The 23,084-nt window shown below is 42.2% G+C and overlaps 1 long non-coding RNA gene across 1 annotated transcript; it reads left to right on the plus strand.

Moving 5' to 3' along the window:
- The first annotated feature begins 13,935 nt into the window (after positions 1–13,935).
- Positions 13,936–22,344, plus strand: LOC311596944. Its single transcript, XR_014779043.1, has 4 exons — positions 13,936–14,020; positions 15,259–15,515; positions 17,802–17,906; positions 21,719–22,344. It is a non-coding gene; the product is annotated as an uncharacterized lncRNA (long non-coding RNA).
- Positions 22,345–23,084: the final 740 nt, after the last annotated feature.

Here is a 23,084-nt window from a genome sequence, read left to right on the forward strand (position 1 = left end):
AGGAGCTGCGTGGCTCATCGGGTCATACAATACTACAATGACAAGGATAAAAAAAAAAAAAAGCTCACCAGAAGAGGAAGAGAATAGCTTTTTCACCATTTCCCTTGGCTTTGTAAGGTACACTCCTGTGAGCTTTGGCTTTCTGCTTACATCCGGGCTGCTGTTAAGAAATCAGTTGCACCCTCAGAGGAGGATAAAGAGATGTCTGCTATGCGTAAGGACACATCAATAGTCTGGTGTGAAAAAACCCAACTCCTCTTTTGTACCATATGGAAAATGGCCACATGCAGCCGGAGTTATTTAGGTCAAGAATGGCTCTCTCCTTTAAGGGAACAGTTTCCCAGGTTGTCGCCAAGCCCATGCATTGGGCGCTGTAAGAGAAGTGGCAGATGTTTTTCTTTTTCTGACTAAAGATGCTTCATTATGTGTGGAAGAGGGAAGATGACACACAGATCTGACCACACTGACCTACTTAGAGGGAGCAAAGCTTCAGAGACCTCCAAAAGAAGGAAGTGAAGCCGGGACGTCACTAGAGACATCCATGGTGGCCAGGGACCAAATCTACATTGTAAAGCATTTAAGCCAGCTTTCAAACACTGCCAATAAATCACCATTAAAATATACAACAAGGGAAGTTTTAGGTGTTCATATTAGTAGTTGGATTTTTTTTTTCTTTCTTTCTTTTTTTTTTTTTTTTTTTTTTTTCTTTTGGAGATGAGCTCTCAGTATGTGACTTTGGGTGGCCGGGAACTCATTATGTAGAGCCAGCTAGCCTCAAACTCAGAGAGGTAACCTGCTAAGATGAAAGGTGTCACTCCATCCTGTGGGCTTAAAGGTTGAAGTGTCAACATTCAGAGCGGTTGGCTAAAGGCTGATTTCTTCAGCAAAAGGAACAGTCCAGACAGCACAGACAGAAACTTCAAGTGGAAGTCCCACCCAGCACTTCATCTCACCACAGGTTAATGCTATCTTTCCGTGTACTTTCTTTCTCTACAGGCTTTCCCACACCCATCTTACCCACACCCCTCCTTCTGTACTATTTGAAAATAAACTTAAGACGCCGGGACATCCCAGCACCCCCAAAAAGTCTCTTCAGGAAACGGCTTTCTTTCGCCATCTCAGAATCACACATAGGCATTAATTACTCTGCATTCCGTATATAACCCATTCTTAATATTCTACAGTTCCCAAAATACCATTTCGCCCAGTTTCTCCTACAGTCTGGATCTAATCAGGTGTAACTCGTTTTGTTTAACTTCCCTGTTCCTTTGCTGTCTCTAATTCGCAGTTCTTCACTTGATGGCATTTTTTTTCTCTCTCTCTTGTCATTTAAAAAGTTTTAGTGTATTTATTTATTTTTTGGTGATTTGAGAGGAGAAGGTTTCTCTGTAATAAAACACTGGCTGTCCTGAAACTCACTCGGTAGACCAGGTTGGCTCTGAATGTACAGAGGTCTGCCTGCCTTGGCCTCCTGAGTGGTGGAATTAAAGACATGTGCCACCACTGCTGGGCATTCCCCCCCCCCAACCCCCTTTGTTTTAAAAATGTTGCTGATTCAGTTACCACTGTCATCAGCAAGTAAGGACAATTTTGTCTACTCTGACCCATGCAGTTCCTGTCTCTTGCTTTCTTGTTAGATACAGGATCTTGAATACTGCTGCAGAGGATCTTTCTCTCTTAGTTTTTATTGGGAGCTAAGGGGGTGGTTGGGAAAGACTCTCATGGATCTAACCTGTCCTCAAATTTACCATGTAGCCAAGGATCATTATTTATTTGTTTCTTTGTTCAGTTGTTTGCTTGGTTGGTTGGTTCGATAATCTTTCCACACAGGGTTTCTCTGTGTAGACCTGGCTATCCTGGAACTCTCTCACTCTGTCGACCAGGCTAGCCATGAACTCAGAGAGCTGCCTGCATCTGTCTCTCTAGTGCTGTGATTAAAGGTGTGCACCACCACCACACAGAAATATCTTTAATTAAAAAAAATTATTTTATGTGTATGGATGCTTCCCATGCAAATGTATGTATGCCTGGTGCCCTCAGAGGCCAGAAGAAGGCACTGGATCCCATAGGACTTGAGTTCCAAATGGTCGTGAGCTGCCATGTGGGTGCTGAGAGTCAACCCTGAGTATACTCTGGAAAATTAGCCAGTGCTCTTAACTACAAAGGAATCTCTCCTGCTTGAAACTTTTGAAAACTCCAGAAAGATAATTTGAAAAATGCCTTACAACTTGAAGTCATTCATTTACTTCCTTGGGTTTACATGGAAATTAATGTTGTTAAGAATGGCTCTATGTTTTTAAGTAATGTTCTTGCCACTGCTTTACGCTGTCAATGTAAGAAGCACAGCTGTAGCTCTCCTGTTATTAAAGGGAATAAGAGGTAATTTATTCTGGAGCCATTCTGAATAGCCATGGCCCCAGAACACAGAGTCAGGTAACCTTGAGTTCCATGCTCCAACATAGAACAGTGTCATGATATTTTATAGTTTTATAGAAGAAATAAATGTATGAATCAAGGCAAGTTTAAAATACATGAGTGGGCACATCACAGAGGTGGTTACAAGGAAATGGGAAAGTTTCTCCCTAGCTCCCAGATGCTGTCTGATGACATGGTCTGATGTTTAGGTTGGTGGAGACTAGTCATCTCTTAAGTTAATATATATCACAAAGTTTTCATCTAATTGGCACAGGATGTTAGCTCTGGCACAGAGGTGGGCAAGCAATGGCTGTTCTAGGGACTAAAGCTGGCAGAGATAAGATAGGGCTTTAGACACGCAGTGTTCCAACTTGCCCACAACACTGCAGTTCGCATCAGCCAGTCAGTCTCTCTAGACACAGCTTCTTTCCAGGTGTTCTAGTTCACGACATCATAGGACCATAATGTCAACTTAACCCGTTATCACTGCCGAGGCTACATCTGTACTCCTACTTAAGTTAGTGTCTGAGACTCTTCCCTTTGGCCCTTTGTAGCCATCAGGTAATCTGAAGTATAAAATGCTGAGCACATAGAAGTTCCCTCCTTTCTTGCTGCACACAGGATAGTACCCTCTTCCTAACTTCGCAATGTCCAAGTTCCTACACCTTGTTAATACGTTAGGTATTGGGATGGTTTAGTTCAGAGTCCCTATGCCATGAAGGAAGAATATCGGAACTTCAGCACTGCATGCTTCGAAGAGAAGGGAAAGGGGCCACAAGCCATGGAATTCCAGAAATCTTTAGAACTGAAGAACACAAGGAGACATTTATCCCCAGTGTCTACAGAAAGGAATGTCACCCTACTGATGCATCACTTTAGCCTCAGAGACCCATGTGACACATTTAACCTACACAGCCACAACATGTTTTCATGTTTCAAAGCACTACATGCTTGTTAATGTTACAATAGTCATAGGAAACCAACACATGCTATAGAATTGTATCTGGTGATTTAGCATACACAGGCATCCATTGCTTCACTGATTCTTATAATGGAAGTTGCGAAATATTATTTACTCATTCTATAAATGTTTTCATCATATTCTCTAGCATTCTTTTGAAAGATAATCTACCTTCTTTCTGCCTCTTTCTGTCATGAATACTGTAATGAATTCATAGACCTTTTTCTTTGACTTCAGAATTCACCTAGATAATGGCCTTTATTTGAAATCAGATCACTAGTCAACTTCAGGTGACTCCTGTGCCCATCTGAAGTTGTCTTGTCAGTCTTAGAGCTCTTCCTTAATTTCTGGACCATAATGCTTAGAGTTAACACCTTTTCAGTCCCCAAACCTGGAATTAACCATTGAATGCCAAAGGTTTCTTTTAGTTGAAAATGACATTGAGAAACCTACATAGGTGACTTAGGAGTTTTATGGAAAATTGGCATCTCAGTTTAGCTCCTCCTTGGTAGGTGTGATTTTTTTCATATGAAATGGGAAACTTTCATAAATAGCTTTATACATATAGGTTTTAATTCTTCTGTGAACAGTTCAGGAATTTTGCCCATTTTTTTAGATAGGTTATTTTTCTCATTTCAATTCATCATTTAATAATAAAATTAATTTTTACCTTAATACATGCCACAATTTTCTCTTTCTTTTATTCTTTTACTCGGAAGTTTTTGCAATGCAAGAGGTTTTATCTAGCACAGCAGAATTTATTCATCTTAGTTCACAAATGGATTTTCAGTTGGACTTAGAAACAATTCTCTACATCGAGACTGTAAACAAATTCACCTGTATTTTACCCTAGGGGTTCTATATTCCCCTTTACATGGAAAGCTTGTCAATTTATACAGGTGTTACTGTTTGAATATGACATGTTCTGTACTGGGTAGCATGTATGAACCGCACTGGGGCTGGTGGAGATGCTATGGAAAGCAGCACACTAGCCAGGGCAGGTGTATTCCTGGCAGAAATTGGTCAAGGGGCAATCCTTTGAATGATGTAACTTAGCCCACTTCGAGTTTGGTGGTCTGCTTCCATCTCTCCCCAAGATGTATGGAGCCCTACAGGCATGCTCCCATGTAAACGCAGCCACGCCTCCCCTCTCATGTCTGTACCTTCCTCCATTAAGTGACTGTGTAAGGTGTTTATTCACAGTGACGAGCCAAGTCACTGTTGACCCTGGTCCAAGAACAAGCACTGTGCAGTTCATCTTTCCTCTCGTGCTCTGACATCCGTTCTTCACTCGTGTTACATTTCTACTCATCATTTGGTCCCTTTCTGCCCTGGTGCTCAGTCTTCCTGCCTCTTCTTTCGTCGACGTCAGGGCGTCCTTCTAATCACAGTTCTGATCATATGTTTTAACATTATTAGGGCCACTCAGCCCTCATCTCTCCTCCTGTCTTCTTTAAAGCATTTCCTAGTTATTCACATTTTCTTAAAGTTGGAGCTGTTTTGTAGTGTCGCTCTGGGAAAGCAGCTGGAGTGTGTCCAGCGCTGCACTAACCTGACTGTTGCCTTAAGAATAACTGCAATGCAGAGAATTCTCAACAGAGGAATATCAAATGGTGGAGAAACACTTAAAGAAATGCTCAACCTCCTTAGTCATCAGGGAAATGCAAATCAAAACGACACTGAGATTCCTTCTATCACCCATCAGAATGGCTAAGATCAATAACTCAACTGACACCACATGCTGGTGAGGATGTGGAGAGAGAGGAACACTCCTTCATTGCTGGTGGGAATGCAAACTAGTACAACCACTTTGGAAATCTATCTGGCGCTTTCTCAGAAATATGGGAATAGGGCTTCCTCAAGACCCAGCTATTCCACTCCTTGGAATATACCCAGAAGATGCACTACGACACAACAAGGATATATGCTCAACCATGTTCATAGCTGCCTTATTCATAATAGCCAGAACATGGAAACAGCCTACGTGTCCCTCAGTAGAAGAATGGATAAAGAAACTGTGGTACATTTACACTATGGAATACTACTCAGCTATTAAAAACAAGGAATTTCCAAAATTTGTGGACAAATGGATTGAACTAGAAATTATCATAATGAGTGAGTTCACCCAGAATAAAAAAGAGCTAAATGGTATATACTCACTTATATCAAGACACTAGTCCAAGGGGTATGTCCCCACGAAAAACTGTACCTACCAGGAAAGTGGGTAAGAGGGGAGGACATCCTATTGAGACTTTAAGTGTGAGAAGCCTGGGAGAATGAGGAAAGAGAAGGATCCAGAGGGTCCTGGAAAACTACAGGCGGGTCTGGGCCCTGGGGTCCTCCTCAAACTATGGCACCAGCCAAGGAAAATATAGGCAGTAAACTTCGAACTCCTACCCAGTCTAGCCAATGGACAGGACATTCTCCACCGTTAAGTGGAGAAGGAGATCTGACTTTCACACAAACTCTGGTGCCCTATATTGGACCATGTCCCTTGGATGGGGAGGCCTGGTGGCACTCAGAGGAAGGATAATAGGTCACCAAGAAGAGACTCGATACCCTATGAGCATATACAGGGGGAGGATGTCAGTCACAGACATAGGGGAAGGGAGTAGGGGGGGAAGTGGGAGGGAGGGAGGAATGGGAGGATACAAGGGATGGGCTAACAATTGAGATGTAATATGAATAAATTAATAAAAATTTTTAAGAAAAGAATAGCTGCGATTTGTCTGAGTCTCGTTGATAAGACGGCACTTCAGTCATTCAGTATGCATACATCTTGCTTGTACATTTCTTCTATTTTACCTAGCTGCTTACTATTATAAATATTATCTTCCCCTTCTAAAAGAAAAGCTATATGAGCCGTGGGAGGTGGCTCATACTCGTCTGTGTTCCTATCTCTGGAGAGGCTGAGGCAGCCCCATGAGTACAACGCCAGCTGGATTGTTAGCCTGAGCTACAGAATGAGACTGTGTCTCAAAAGGAAAGCTAATTCTAAAATCCTTCCTTTTTATTTATTTATTTATTTTATTTTATTTTATTTGTTTGTTAGTTTTTTGCTTTTATGTCTCACTTCGGGGCTTTCCAACCTTCTTGGTATATTGGAATCATCTGCGAAACTTTAACAATTATTGAGGCTCCTGGCATTGGGGAGAGGACTCAGCTGGTGAAGTGCTTGCCATGAGAGCATGATAACCCGGGTTTGGGTCTGCAGCACTCACTTTAAGAGCATGAAGTGGCTGTCACCCTGACATTGGAGAGACAAGAGAGAGGAGATGGGCCAGTCCCTGCAGTCAGCTCACTGTCCAGGCAGTGCAGCAGCTAAATTAGAGCATCAGGTTCAGTGACACACTCTGTCTCAAAAAAATAAGGTAGGGAGTACCGTAGGAAGACATCTTATCTCAGCCTTTGGCTTCTAGATGCATATACATACACGTGCGTCCTCCCACAGATACATACACACACATGTGAACACAACACACATGTACATATACATACACACAAATACACATACAGCCTCCATAGGCATACACATGCATGTACTCCCTCCCACAGATATGTACACATACATATGAACATGTCGTCAACACACACGCAGACAGGGGTCGGGGGCGGGGGGAGGGGAGAAGATTTAATTAGAATCTTAGAATCCCTGCATCAGAGGCCACAGCAACAGTGTTTGCGAGGTCCTTAAGTGAACTCACTGTACAACAGACATGTGAGAACCACTGGTTGACTTGAAAGGTGGAGGCTATATGTGAAGGGGAAAAGGGAAGCAGAGAGTGTTTCAAAGTTCCTGTCAGTAGAAACAGCTTTCGTTCCCAGCCATTACCTGCTCACTGCCAGTCCGGGTGCTTGGCGTCTCCGCCAGGCTTACCACCTTTCAGTCTGAACCCTGCCATGTTTGCTAGGTCTCACGTTGCCTGGAATTCCATGGAACACATTGCCCAGTCTTCTTTTTAGCTTCTCTCACTCACTCTTGGATATGCCTCTCAAATAAGCACGCGCTAGCTTGCTTCTCCGTGAACCAAGCTGAATGCTCTTACACAGGTGAAGTGAGTCCATCTTGCATGACTTAACATGGCAGATGCGCTGGCTCTTATTTCATGTCCGCATCTACCCTTGCCCTCTACATTTGCTTTCACTGTAGCTCTCCAGGTAACTTGTCCTGTGCTGCTTGCCCTATTTTCTCCAGGGTAGATGAAGCTTGTGTGATGTCTTAGCAGTTGTTTGCTTTCTTAGATTTTGTAAGAATGGAACACCAGGCCAGGGCCAGTGTGTGTTTCCATGCTCAGCTTGTTATCTGGCCTTGGTGTCTCAACAACAGTTGTGCTAAAAGTAAGACTCCTAGCTCACACGCACTTTCTCTTCCAATTGTTTTTTAAAGTGTTTCTCTCCGCATATTTTATTTTCTGCAATACTGTTTAAATGTTTTATGCCAACCGATTATTTTTAAGAACATACTCTACCTAGAAATCTAAAACATTTTCCCCTAATTCCATGGTTAGATTATCTGAGGCATGCATGAGGCAGGTTTTTTCCTTGCCTAATATCATTTGTTACCCTCAGAAAGTTTAGATTATAACTTTAAAATCAAATATTATTTCTATTCCATTATTTTGCTTTTCTTCTTCATACTTCCAATGGTTGTGTTGCTGTGGTCTTTCACACCAGCCATGCTCTCTCTGTTTTTGTACCTTATTTTCATATCATTTTGTGTGTCTTGGCTATTCATGAGTTGCTTCATTTCCTTGGGTGATATTTCCAATTCAGGCTTTTCTCTGGTGTGATTGATCAGTTGATATATTTTAACCTTGTGGTTTATTTTTCTTCAATTTCCTTTCCTAGTTCAATCTCCCTCTCTGAGTTTGAAAAATAATTTATTTAGCTGGGTGTGGTGGTGCACGCCTGTAATCCCAGTACTCAGGGAGGCAGAGGCAGGTGGATTGCTATGAGTTTGAGACCAGCCTGGTCTACAAAGTGAGTCCAGGACAGCCAAGGCTACACAGAGAAAGCCTGTCTCAAAATGAGAAAAAGAAAAAGAAAAATATTTATTTTTATTTCACATGCATTTTGCTTTGCCTGAATGTATGTTTGTGTGAGGGTGTCAGGCTCCTAAGAACCAGACTTACAGCTGTGAACTGCCATGCGGTGCTGAGCATTGACCCCGGGTCCTCTGGAAGAGCCGCCAGTGCAGTGCTCTTAAGCCCTGAGCCACCTCTCCAGCCCTGTAAGTTAACAACTTTTAATCCCATCTACAAATGCTTGCTTGGGAACATTTAGTTTATGTTGTAAGTGTGACCTTATGGCTTCCACTTGCCTTATTCTTATTGTAGAATTCTAAGCAGCTTCTCCCTATGCCCCATGACTTTGTACAGCTGTTGTCTGTCAACACACAGCTGTTTGTGCCGACTTTGAAATGTCTTTTATTTCACTGGTCATGATGGTGTTTGAGGGCTGAAGGGAGCAGTGTATTAAGATTCTATTCACAACACCTTCTTTTTGTGTATTAAACAGTGGTGTTTAGAAATTAATAGCACATGACCTTTACAGGGAGGGAAGCAATTTGTATCTTCTGACTTGAGGAAATTATTTTTCTGCTGGACCCTAATTCCTAAGACTAGCATTTTTCTTCTTGTGTGCTACCTATCTTCAGACACAGCCCTGCCCTTGCAAGTCATTTCCTGGTCCTCAGAAGCTGTGCCTTTCCCTCTGGTCCGCCATATTCTCCAGGCTCCATTGGCACCTAAGCAGCCCCAGCCTCAGGGCTCAGTACTGCTGTAAGGTGGAAAATGGGGCAGCTTTCTTCCTGAAGGGGAAGTGGTTTATCTGTCTTCTCTCCACATGAGATTCTGCTCTGTTCTGGTTTTCCACACACTTTCTACACCTTTCCTCTCGGGCTGTTTAGACCTTGCTATGCTACAATGAGTGTTCAGTCTTCTCTGGTCTTCACTAATGCTGTAAATTTGGGCTCTGAACAGCTTTTTTTTTTTTTACCACCCACGTTGTTGAAAAATAGTTAAAGAATAAATCAAAATAGCTGAGAACTTTCTCACATGTGTATGTGTGCGCATGTGTGGTCATGTGTGAAAGGACATCTATACATATGTGCATGTGGAATACTAATGTCTGCCTCAGCTGCTGTTCCTCAGATGCCCTGCTCCATGCTTTTAGACAGAGTGTGCCATTGGTTGGTATCACCATGTAGGCTGTGCTAGCTAATTAGTGATCTCCCAATCTCTACCTTCCCAGTGCTGGGATTGGAAGCTTTGCACCACCACACCATGCCTAACCATTTCCTGTCTATAGGATAGACTGATATTTTCATGTTTGCAAAACAAACATTTTATCACATGCACCATTACCCCAGGCCCAGAACTTTCTTATATTCTCCAACGTTGTCATTCTAACAATTTTCTTTATAAGGTTAATGACTTATATTCAGTCTGCATTATTATTTTCCTCATGCACTGCTACAGACAGTCCTTTATCTGCCCAAAGAGCCCTTAAAAAATCAGCATAACTTCAAATTTTAAAAAAAGCTGAGGCTGAGAAAGATTGAGTTAATTTGTCAACGTCACATTCCTCTCTAGAGCATAGCAATTCAAATTCAGACCCCAATATCAAATTTATCACTCTCTCTATCACACACTTTATAGCACACTTCTGTCATCTTCATAGAATAACAAGTGATAGGGTACTTCTTGAAAACAAAGTTTCCCAAAATACTAAAATATCCCTCCAAATATAGTAGTATTCCTAGGTAAGGTATTGAAAAGTAAAGCATTCTGCCCCTACCCTCCCTCTCTTCCTTGATCCTTTTCTCCTTCCCCGTGCCTATTTTCCTTCCCCCATCCTATCACCTTTCTCTTCCACTCCCTCTTCCATCTTTTTCCTAGAATACATGTGGTTTCCCTCTCAGCACCCTTAAGAACTATAGCTGCTTTCCCGGGAACAATGCAATGAGACTGAACTGTGAAATGCAACACTGAGGGGTCTGTGCAGTCTCTCCCCAGTGATCATGCCTCATCCTACTTAAACTCATGAGCAGGACATTGCCAACATGATGATGTACACCATGGCATGCCGCTGAGAACTGTTGGCATACTTTTAAAATCTATTTTTTATTTTGGGTTCCTTGTATCTCTTTCTCCCTACTCCACCCCAATCCCTTCCAACATCCAACACCAGGAAGGAGAGAAAAAAAGGTGAGTGGGGAGAGGGGACACAGTTTTCTTTAGCTGCTAGCTGCTCTTTAGGGTTGTTGGGTTCTTTGGGGCAAATCCAATCTTCATTTCAGGATATCTCCAACTCATTCTTGTCAAACTGCATCAGCAGCAACCAGGAGCAGCACAGGGGAAGCAGCAGCAGCCTTCTCAGAGCCCCCAGCCTCACTCTAGGTCTGGCATTTGTTCCCACTGACAAAGATCACGTGCCTTCCCAGGCAATTATCAGCAGTGGACAAACTGGAACACCTCCCATATCGCACACCTGGGATTAAAACAAAAACGTGTTACATATAAACCAAACCTTTCACTACAAAGTACCAATGACTATAGCGTGCAAACCCAGTACAAACTACAGCAAAGTGAGGGAAGTACTCTGACTCGTGAGTTTATTTAATGCAAGAAATTGTGTTGACATTTGTAAAATAGAACTCATGTTACATGTTTCAATATTTAGAAGAGAAGCAAGAAATTAAAAAAAAGACAAATTCATGAAATTAAGATTACTAAATACTGTGCCACAGGTGTGCGAGTGGTTTCTTATTAACTTGATCTTTGAAAAGAGAACTTCACCTGAGAAAATGGCTCCATCTCATGGACCTAACGTAAGTCTATAGGGTATTTTCTTGATTAGGGATTAACATGGGGCAGTCCAGCTCACTGTGAGCAGTGCCATCCCTGGGCTGATGGTCTTGAGTTGTGTCAGAAAGCAGACTGAGAAAGCCAACAGGAGCAAGCCAATAAACAGTATTCCTTCATGGCTTCTGTCTCAGTTCCTGCCTCCAGGTTCCTTCCTGGAGTCTCTGCCCTGATTTCCCCCAATAATGGACTATGACATGCACATGTGAGCCAAACAAACCCTTTCATTACTAAGTTGTTTTTTGACAGAATATCTTACCTAGCAAAAGAAAGCAAACTTGCACTCTAGGTCTGAAAATAATTCCACTCAGTTGAATAAATAATTTCTTGAACATTGGGAAACATAATATTTTGTAACTTTAACCCATAGTTGGATTAAAGACCATATAAGTGCACAGCTTTTTAAATAATACCCACTGAAAAATTATTCAGTTAATATCAACTTTCTGAGAGTACCCAAGTAGTAACCCCATGGAGGTCCCTAGCTCTTATATTTACATTTACAATAATTGATAAGACTCTGATTAAAAACTAGAGAGCAAATATAAGATTTATAAGTAACTCAAAATCAGTATGAAGTCACTTGGACCTGGAGGAGCAAATTAGAATATAGCACATACATAAAACATATGATTTGGTTCAGAGAAATTCAGATGTATAGTATATGAAAAACCATGTCAAGTGTTCATTGCCACTAAGTAGTGCCTCAGAGGCTTGTTCATGTTAAAGAATAAGTTGTCTTTATGGTTTATAAGTCTGAAGACTGAAGTCATCAGAAGATGTTAGGGCATGACTTGTTCTGCATAATGACTTTAAGAGACATGTTAGCAAACAAGATTGTGTCTAGAGAAGACTGGAATCTGCAAATCATGCCAATTAAGCACTATTGAAGGATCCGGATCCATTTAGTAACTAGAAAACATGAAACACAATACAAATGCTTCCAACATTAAAAGTTAGGAACACTAAAAACCAGCCTAGACCACTCCAGAGAAAAGTGGGAGCCAGTAAAGTGAGATTTATTACTTTATCTCCGTTTAATGAAATGTCAAGCAATGACAACTCTTTCCAAATGAAATACAGTCACATGACACTCAAGGGCAACAATACATTATTAGAAATATATTGTTAGGTGACCTCATCTATGGGTGACCATCACAGAGTATTTGCACAAATTAATAAGGTGACATCATCACTAGGTGGTATGGTCTATCAAGACCACTGTTGTATGTGTCCCATTGTTGACAGAAACCCCAGAATGCATTGTGATGTTTCTAATGCAATAACTCCCTATCATCCCTTTCCCTGCCCCATACTCTGCACATTCACACTTAAAACACCTAATCAGAGTTTAAAATGACTTACTAATCCATAGACCACACTTCCGCAAGTCAGAAGCAGTTCACAAGTGTAAATTTTAAAATCAATAACCAGACCTTCAACCAGTAAACTGCAAGCACAAGTCATGCTGTCGGATACTACGACAGAACCATAGCATCCTGGGGCTTGTCACTGTAGGGCTTATAGCTCATGGGAGAGATGATTATCAACAAACTACACAAATGAATCAAGTAACACAGCTGTACAGCCAGACAAGCAATCTGAAGAAGAAGTATAGAGAAAGTAGAGGTGCCAGTGATTTAGACTAGGAGTTTCCCTGGGTAAAGGGCACTTAGCTAAGAGTGACTGGAAAAAGTGAATAGCTAAGAAGGAGTGGAGGAATCAATCTAGTAGGTAATCAGAAAGGCTTGGGGCGAGGGAGCCTTGGCAGAACCTCAGCGTGTACAAAGTCCTGTGGCAGAAATGAGGTTGGTGTGTTGGAAGAACTGAAGGAGAGAGCCATGACTGAGTCACAAAACAGAGTTAAGAGACTGGGGAATGGGTTGAGAACGCCGATGTAGGCAGGGGCTGACCACTGTAGGGCCATGAATCACATGTGGAGGAGTTTGGCGTTAAGCCTAAGAGGAAAGGAAAACTGGAGCTGGATGGATAGTGTGTGTATATCAATGGGATCTGAACCCTCAGTTGTATATTTCAATGATAAGTCTAGCACCCTCATTAAAAAACCAGTTTGTTGGTTGAGCAGAACACACATTAGCTATGATAGCATCATAGACAAGTATGCTAAGGACAAAACAATGTCCCAAGGGGCATTTAGGGCAAACTTAGGACTTAGAGATCCAGTTGATAGGAAGGGTTTCCAGACACAATTTTTGTGTTTAGGGCCTATGTGGGTGGCTGAGTGGCAACATGATTCACTGAGACAATGCCACTGAAGCAGAGCATACTGGCTTATTTTTAAACATGTTGAAGTTGGAACCGGTCTTATGATATTGAGATATACTTATTGGATACGCCATTACATGCAGTCCAGAGCTCTAAGGGGAGGCAAGCCATGAGTTCATCCTACTTTAAAATATCTTACTAAGGTAAAACGACCATAGAAACAATCCTTAGGTATCCTTCAAAGTAGGGACAGCAATGGCAGAGTGTGTGTGTGGTTCAATATCAGGGCTATTGACATCTGTCTTGTTGGTGTCATCTGATAATTAAATTAACCACAATTTTTAATAGCAAAGACAAAGCCCAAGGCCCATGGAGTTGTAGCTAATGTGCGCGGCTGTGTCAGCATTGTACAACTCTGATTCTTTGGATAATGAGATAGTGTGTGCACTCTCATGGGAGCTGAAACGACTTCAAAGAAAGCCTCACCTATCTCTCTTTGTTTCTGCAGGAAGAAAAGGCAGGACATGCCGAGTGAGTGAACAGTGTGCATAAGGTGAGAAAGCAGTCCAATTAACTGTCAGGGAGGATGGTAGAAGTGAGCAGGGAAGAAGACCTACACTGTCTCTGATAAGCAAATAAGTCTGAAGAGAGTTAAAAAAAAAAAACAAGAAGAAAAAAAAAAAAAACGCAGGCACTATACTGTTTCCTTTCTGACCATTTCTCCTCTCTCTCTCTCTCTCTCTCTCTCTCTCTCTCTCTGTGTGTGTGTGTGTGTGTGTGTGTGTGTGTGTGTGTGTGTGTGTGTGTGCTTCAACTCACATCATCACCTAATCAAAGTTTCACAGGAAAATAAATAGACATATCTAAAATAGGAGAAACATCTCTAGAAGCCAGAGCATTTCTGAAGAAAATCATTCCAAGAGTTTCCCGGGCACTCGAGGAGAATGTTCTCTGGGGCTTCATTAATGACTTACAGAGACTGACCAGATGCTAGCTGGACTTGGGTGTCTCCATCAGAAAAACTGTAGCTTCTTCACAGTAGACTCCAGGAAATTTGAAAGCTGCTCTGAAAAAATTCTTCCAAAGCCCTTGTTTTCCTGCACTTGCTTTTTTCCCCTTTTTATAATCATGCATATTTGTTTTCATTAATTCCATTCTGCATATGCCCTTTGTGGATGAGTATGTCAAATTAGACTCAGAAAGTGGCGCATACGAATTACATGTGCATACGGTGGAACTGGGTAAATTCGAGTCTTCTGCACACACAAGCAAAGTTGGTGCTGTTTTACAGACTTTCTGTGCAAGCCCATGTGCTCTAGCCTCCTCTTTCTTTATGGAAAGAATTCTGGACATCTGAAAGCTGTGGGCAGGCAAAGCCACCAGGCGGTGTGAGCATATGTACCTCATCTCCCCCAGGTAGTCCAAAGCAGGACCAGTTAACCCCATCAGTACACCATGGAACGTGTCTACTCTTTAGTCTAGCCTGGTGCCTCAGCCCTTCCACCCGGGGTTTCCTCCATGGTCCATTTCTGCCCTGCCCCGAGGCAGCAAAGGAGCCCCTTGCAGTATTCTCACTAATTATCTCTGATGTATGGTTGGCAACCTTATTTGTGAGGCTCTGTCTATATCCTGTACTAGGTTGGCCTCTCCCCTTGGGAGATAAGAAAATGTGTGTCTTTGAATCAAAAGATCTGAAAATACAGTCAAGATGTACTCCTGTGATCCCTTAATGTAGTTTAAGCCGGGGCCTCTTTATTGTCTCTCAAACACCATTTCCCAAATGCACCGCAGTGTCAGCCTGTTCTTCAAAGGGCCCGTTCAGAGAGCACTGACGTCTCCAGCTGGAAGCAGACATGAAGGACAGACTCAAGCCTGCTGAAGAGGCCCTGCTTCTCCATGGAGGCCAGGCATGAGAGCAGAACGCCTCTGAATTTCAAAGTCTTCTGATGCTTGCTTCCTGAAGACAGCAGTGCGAGTTTGCTCTCGGCACAACACTGTTTGCGCCAATGACATCGCTTACATGCAAAATTAAGCAAAAAGCACACAAGGTGAGCTCACTTGCTTGAGGGAGGCTCATAGATTTGAGCATCTGTTTCTTTCCTCCTTCTTCTCTTCAATATCTTCCTTATTCCAACCCTTTCAACGTGTGAAAATGGTTCTTGACTCAATCGCTATACAGAAGGCAGGGAGCGGTTGAAAAAAAAATCTGTCTTAGATAATCTCAGAGAATAATTATATCTTTCTCTTGACTTTTAATTTGGTCTAGAGGAGCAGGGCAAATGCTCTGTGGTATGGTGTTCCTTACTTTTCTGTTGCTGGGATAAAATACCGGGGCCAAAGCAACTTACGGAAGGAGTTTAGTTGCACGTACATTTCCAGAGGGATACGGGTTCCTAGTGGCAGAGCGGCAGCACAGCCCCAGCAGGCATGGAAGAAAGAGGAGGAAGCTAAGTGATCATATCTGAACCACAAGCATAAAGAAGAGAGAGCAGACTGGAAGTCGGGTCAGGCTATTTACTCTCAAAGTCTGCCCCCTGTGCCAGCAAGGCCACTTCGTAACCGTCTTCAAGCAGCACCGCCAACTGGGGGACCAAGAATTCAGATGCTGGAGCGTGGGGGGGGGGGGAATTTTTTCATTGAAACAACCACAGGTGCTTTAATAAACCCTTTCTATTCTTCCCCTGTGTGCTGGAAAACTCTGTGATCTATGACCTGGATTTCACGCTGCTCTTTTTTTTTTTTTTTTTTTTCCTCCGTGCTGTAGGGGAAGGCGGTCTCCAGTTAGGGAGGATGCTTCATGCCTGCCTCTGTTCTGCCTTCCTTTCCTAGATGCAGTAGCTGAGCACTTAACAACAGCTATGGGGTGCTCGCGTACAGCCAACACTGTTCTAGGCTCTAGAGTTAGGCCAGAGAGTGCAGTGTTCTCTTACACCCTAAGAGGAGAAGGCAAGAATTAAACACAATTACAAATTAAATGTAAGTGACTTTTGAATGATAAGTGTTAAAGGAAAACTGAATCCGAAGAAATACAAAAAGGTATGAACAAAAAGCTAAAACTTTAGATAGGGTGTACAGAAAAGTCTTCGTTGAGAGAAATGAGTTATTGACTGGGGAAAGAACATTCCAGATAACTCCTTCTGGGGTCTTGCAAAGGCCTTTCCTGACCTCTTCAGTACCCTCAAGTTTTCTAAAACTGTTCAAGGTCTATGCTATGTATCAATGCTCTAGGGTCTTTCTAAGAAAAAGGAGGAAACTTACCAAGTATACTTGGTCTAAAGCAGCAGTTCTCAACCTGTGGGCCCCAACCCTTTGTGGGGAGGAACGACCCTTTTACAGGGGTCACCTAAGACTATCAGAAAACACAGATATTTACATTATGATTTGTAACAGTAGCAAAATTACGGTTATGAAGTAGCAGTGAAAATAATGTTATGATTGGGGGCCACCACAGTATGAAGAACTGTATTAAAGGGCCACAGCATTAGAAAGGTTAAGAATCACTGTTCCAGAAAATTTTTTAAATTCCATGATTTTTTTCTTAAAACCAATAATGAATGTTTAAATGCACAATAGAAATCTATATATTATAGGAAATCTCAAACACACACAACAGCAGGTAAAGTGGTCTAATGAGCCTCTGTTCTCACTATCTGTCTTCTGTATTTCCAGCATCCTTCCATTCATTTTTCATTTGCTCTTTACTTCTTGATAAATTTATCTTTCCCTCAGTTTTCTTTCATTCTTTCTCTTGTTCTCTCTCTTTTTTTTAAAGGGGGACAATTCTTTTTTTAAGATGTATATATTTATTTAATGTACATCTGTGCTCTATCTGCATGTACACCTGCATCCCAGAAGAGGGCATCAGATCACATTATAGATGGTTGTGAGCCACCATGTGGTTCTCTGGAATTGAACTCAGGGCCTCTGGAAGAGCAGACAGTGCTCTTAACTGCTCAGCTATCTCTCCAGCCCCATCCTCACTTTTCTTTGAACAATATTCTGAAACAAATTCCAAACATCATATAATTCCACCTGTAAACATATAAAGAGATGTATAGACTCTGTTTTAAAATATGAAGCAAATTACTAACATGTGACGTATGTGGATAATAGATACAGGAATATTCATAGAATAGTTCTATATAAGTATTCTTTTTTATTTAGCTAACATATAATTATACTATTTCCCTCTAATCCTTGTAACCCCCTCTCCCCAAATGCATGGCCTCCTCTTCTTTACCCATAGTTGTTACACATGCTTAGACATGAACAAATATATAAATACAAAGTGTTGAGTCTATTTTATTTAGTTGCCTTTATATGTATGTTTCTAGGACTGGCCACTTGGTATTGGATAAGAAGCCAGATATTCATCCTTGGGGAAGATTAATTCTCCCTCTCTCAGCAGTTGCTGACTGCTTGGAGCTCTTCAGCTACAGGTGGGGCTCCATGATATTTTCCCCATCTGTGCTGGGATGTCAGCTGTTGGTGGAATTTTTCTGGTATTGTTTAGATAGCCACGTAGTTGAGATTTCCCTGTCATAGCCAGAAGACACAGTCTCCCAGTCAACTTCTTCATCCTCTCAGGATCTTTCCATCCCCACTTCTGCTGTGTTCCCTGAGCCTTAGGTGCAGGAGTTGTTTTGGAGATATGTCAGTTGGAGACGGATGCCCTATTGTCATCAGCTGTTGTTCCATTTGACTAGCTGTGGCTTTTTGCAATAGTCTTCTTCTACAGCAAAACCAGGCTTCTTTGATGAGGTATGAAAGCTGCACTTATCTGTCAAGGAAATGTTAGCACGGCTACAGGAAAAGTATCTAATACAGGTGGCCACACCTCATGAGTTAGGGGAATGACCACTGCAACTGAAGACACTGAAAACTGATCTCCCAATGGAGCAAAATATCACCAGGAGTGTTAGTGGCTTCCTTCAGAAGGAAAGGCAAGAGACAAAGACGGGTTCGGCACCAGGAGGGATGAGGATGGGGTCTCTCCTAAAGAAACAAACACAGCAGGAAGGGAACAAAAGCCTCTTGGCCATTTAAGCCCCAGAAGGGCTCTTCTTTTCAATTTGATTCATTTTCTAAAATTAAAATGACAGAGTGATAAGGGAGAAATCAGCTCTGATGAGAAGAGATTGCAAAGATATAAAAAGTCTATTGCAAAGCTTAAGACATAATTTCAATAGTGAGAGATGGGGGAAACGTCCTGGGCAGCAAAAAGGAAAAGGAAAGTCTGATGTGAATACACAGAGAGGGGAAAAAAAAGCAGTAACATAATTTTTAAAACTTAAAAAACGTCGAGGAGAGACCAAAGTGTGTGTGTGTGTGTGTGTGTGTGTGTGTGTGTGTGTGTGTACATGTGTGTGTATATGTGAGTGTTGTGTGTTTGTGGACATATTTGTGTCATTGTTTTCAGGTAGCTGGTCTAGCTAGTTTTCTGCCTTATTTGCTTGACACAAGGTCTCTTACTAGACCCAGAGCTCATAGTCCATGGTAAGGTTGATGCCCAGAAGTTTCAGTAATCTTCCTCCCTGCATCCCCATCCCCATCCACACCCTCAGTCCCCCAGGGCAGAGGTGACATACACATGGCCATGGCCACACCCTAGTTTTTAATGTGGGTCCTAAGGGTCTGAAATCAGGTCCTCATCCCTTCCTAGCAAGTACTATTACTCTCTGAGGCATCTCTCAGTCCCTATTGTGTTCCTAAGTCACACACACACACACACACACACACACACACACACACTGCAATGCTGAGAGCCAAATCCAGGATGTGTACATGCCAGGCAAACAGTCTACCACTGAGTCATATCCCCAGCCCCAATTTTCCATATTAAAGTACAATACTTAGAATGACCAAAAAGAAATAATTATTTAAAGAAATAACTTTGCTTGAACTCTGAGTGGTCTCTGAATATTTTTAAATTAGTGTGTGTGTGTGTGTGTGTGTGAGAGAGAGAGAGAGAGAGAGAGAGAGAGAGAGAGAGAGAGAGAGAGAGAGAGATGGAGATGACAGGAAAGAAACAATGTAAGGACTTAAGCATGCTAGACAGGTACTCTACTGCTCAGTTACATCCTCAGCCCTAAGATGTTACCTTTAAAATGTGATATTTGTTCTTATGTTCAGTAAATATTTAAGGTCACAAATAAATAAACCCAGTCATAATCGCATACTTCCTCAGGAGGCAACTGCCAGTAGCATTGTATTTTGCGTGGAGTCCCATATGCCTTCCCTGTAATTAAGATGCCAGAACATATAGTTCATTATGCTTTGCTTTCACCACTTACATGAATGCTCCAACAGCTTCCTAAATTAGCCTCAGTCTAGACCTCCCCACCAGCTTCAAACCCAACTTCCTGCCTGGCGTCCCCACAGGGAAAGGAAGATGAAAATGCCTAAACGAAGGACCTGATCTACATAGACAGCCCTCCTCCTCCTCCTCCTCCTCCTCCTCCTCCTCCTCCTCCTCCTCCTCCTCCTCCCATCTTTTCTCTCTGAAATTAGTAACACACACACACACACACACACACACACACACACACACACACACACACATACACACACACTGGCTTTTTTGTTAAGCGTCACTCTGCACTTGACTCACTGTTTCCCCTCCCATTCCTGAGACCGTCCAAATGATGAAAAATCTGTAGCTAACCCAAAATACATCTCAGCTGTTGGCTGTACTAGCTACTCCCCTGTAGCTGGGAACACGCCTGACGGAACAATTGGAGTGCAAAGTCTCGGTTGAGCTCCCGGTTTCTGAGGGTTCAGTCCTTCAAGTTGCGGAAGGTGTGGCGCAACAGCTCCGGCATGCGGCAGCAGGAATATGTGGCGGAGGCTGTTCACAGCAGAGGAGACCAGACTGAACACACTGACAGGAACGAGGGTCTGACTCGCACCTTCAAAGGCCCTCTCCTCAAGCCTCGCCCCCTCTGTGAGGCCTCACTTCTTCATCTGGCATTGCCTCCCCAAGTACACCAGTGGGAGAGCAAGTGTTGAAACTCCGAGTCTGTGGAGGACCTACAGTCAAATTTTGAAATGGCTGGCATGTAGAAACAGAGTCAATCTCCAGAACTCCAATTTCTATTTCATCTGGACCGCTGGGTATTTTGAGAGTCTGTTCTGTTTACTTTTTTATGCCTGTTTTCCATGGATTGTTTTTTTTTCTCCTCAAGAGAGATATAACTTTTGGCAATCACATGAGCAACATTGTTCTAAAAAAAAAAAAATCTGTATGAATAACAGAAACCAAATCTCAATGCTTTCAAGTCAAGGCCCTGCAGAGGACCATTAATGCTGTGAATTCGCAGTTACACAGTGAAGCCTCCGATGGCTCAGATCCCCAGTGTGGTGAGGTTGCTTCAGTTCCGTGCACTTCCATGGACTAGCTCTTCCTGGACTCTTCCCGCATGCTGTCACCCTGGCCTGCACAGCTCTTCCTGCCCTTCACTGTAACACTACGTTGCTCTATTGACTTGCCTTTTATTGAACTACCATATCCCCTTTTGGACCATTGGATATTGGTTATCTGTATGCTTTTCATATTCTTCATATTCCATCAACCTTTGCAGTCATATTTATTGATTTATTTGCTATTCCTTGAGATTCTAAGTTCCATTCAGGCAGGACTCACGTGTATCTTATTTGTCACAGTCAGCCCCTGGCACTACAATATTTGGAACTGGATGAATGTTCAATAAATATTTCCAGAAAGAATGGAATCTAAACACTTTCAACTGTATTATATAGGCCTCAACGGTACGATTCATTTTCTTCATTGCTAAATATCTCAACACAGAAAAGAATTATGATGTATTTAATCATTCATTATTATTAAATATTTGATTTTCCCCTCAATTTTTCACATACCAAAATGCCATTGAAAGCAAATATTTTTAACCATATTTTAAAAGTTTGGGAAAAATAGTTTAAAATGGGAGCCAAGTTAAATTATAAAAAAAAGTTTACATGGGAGCTAGAATATGTTTCAGATATTAAATTCAGATATTTTGAGACACCAACTTTTGACAAAATGATCAAGTAGCATAAGTGGTGGCTAATCTTGATTGTCACTCTCATTGTCACTCCAGTCACCTAAGGGAGATAACTCTGGCCAGGTTGGTAAGTGTATATCCTGGAAGGATTAACTGAAGGGGGAAAGCCTTCCAGCAGTGGCCAAGCCTTAGGGCAGATCTGGGAAAATCTATAGCTTTTTAACTTGCTTGTCTTCATTTCTTACCAGGAAGTACATTGCTGCTGCTGCTGCTGCTGCTGCTGCTGCTGCTGCTGCTGCTGCTACCATTGCCGCTGCCGCGGCTGCCACCACTGCCATCAGTCTTTGCTGACCAGCTTCTTCAGCCTCCCAAGATGAACTTAAGACCACTTGTTCTTCAAAAACCCTTGAGGCTGAAATGCCATACTGGAATTACTGGGACTCCCAGTCTCATAGAATGAGCAGCTGTGAAGAGAAAGCTAGGTGAGGCTGAATGCGGTGATACTGGGTCCACTGAGCAGAGGTTCTTGGGTGTAATTCATCCCTCGAGAGCTAACTACTTTTTTGAAAGCATGGTCTCCTCTCCTCCGATTCCTCCCAACTTCTTCCCATCTCCCCAAGTCCACACCCTTTTCTTGTTCTTTCTCATTAGGAAAAAAATTGGCATCTAAAAAAATAATATTAATAATAATAAGATAACATTAAAAAAAAGCACCTGACTCTTATAAAACAAACAAACGGGGTGAGGGAGCCATAGAACAAGCACAAGAAATATACAGGGATACAGACACCCACATTCACACATAGAGAAATCTCCAAAAACACAAAACTGGAAACTGTAACGTATAAACAAACACCAAAGACCTTCAAGGTGGGGTGGGGGGGGGGAGATGGAGAAACAAAACAGACAAAGCATTATGAGGGAAAGTTAAAAATAAATAAATAAACCCCTCAAAAACATCACTGAGTTCATTTTTTTTTTCCTTGAGTGTGTTGGCCCTCTATTGCTGGTCATGGGGCCTTAAGTGAGGTTTGTATACCCAGTGAGACTCCATTGAAGAAAACTAATTTTTCTTCTGCCAAAGGTCACCAATTGAAAATCAAGTTTGGGTTAGGGATAGAGTAGGGGTTATGTCCATTTTCTCTCTCAGCACTGGGACTATCCGACTTAGACCTGTGCAGGCCCTGTGTGTGTCGCCACAAACTTTGTGAGTTTATTTGTGAGTCAGACCTATTGTGTCTAGAAGACCTTAATTCCTTGCTGTCCTCCTTCCCCTCAGACTCTTACAGTCATTCTCTAACCACTTTTTAAAAAAAAGATTTAATTTCTATAACATATATGTATATGTACATCTCTCTCTCTCTCTCTCTCTCTCTCTCTCTGTGTGTGTGTGTGTGTGTGTGTGTGTGTGTGTGTATGTGTGTGTGTATGCCACATGTGAAAGGGTTCCTGCAGGGGACCAGAAGAGGACCCTCTGGAGCTCAAGTTAAAGGCAACTGTGAGCCCCCTGGTTAGATGCTGGGAATCAAATTCTGGTCCTCTGGAAGGATAGCAAGTGTTGTTAACTACACTTTCTAGCCCCATCTGTTCAGAATTTCAAGACAAGGTCTCTCA

This window comes from Acomys minous, assembly GCF_964271855.1.
Source record: "Acomys minous genome assembly, chromosome: 4".
NCBI classification, from domain to species: domain Eukaryota; kingdom Metazoa; phylum Chordata; class Mammalia; order Rodentia; family Muridae; genus Acomys; species Acomys minous.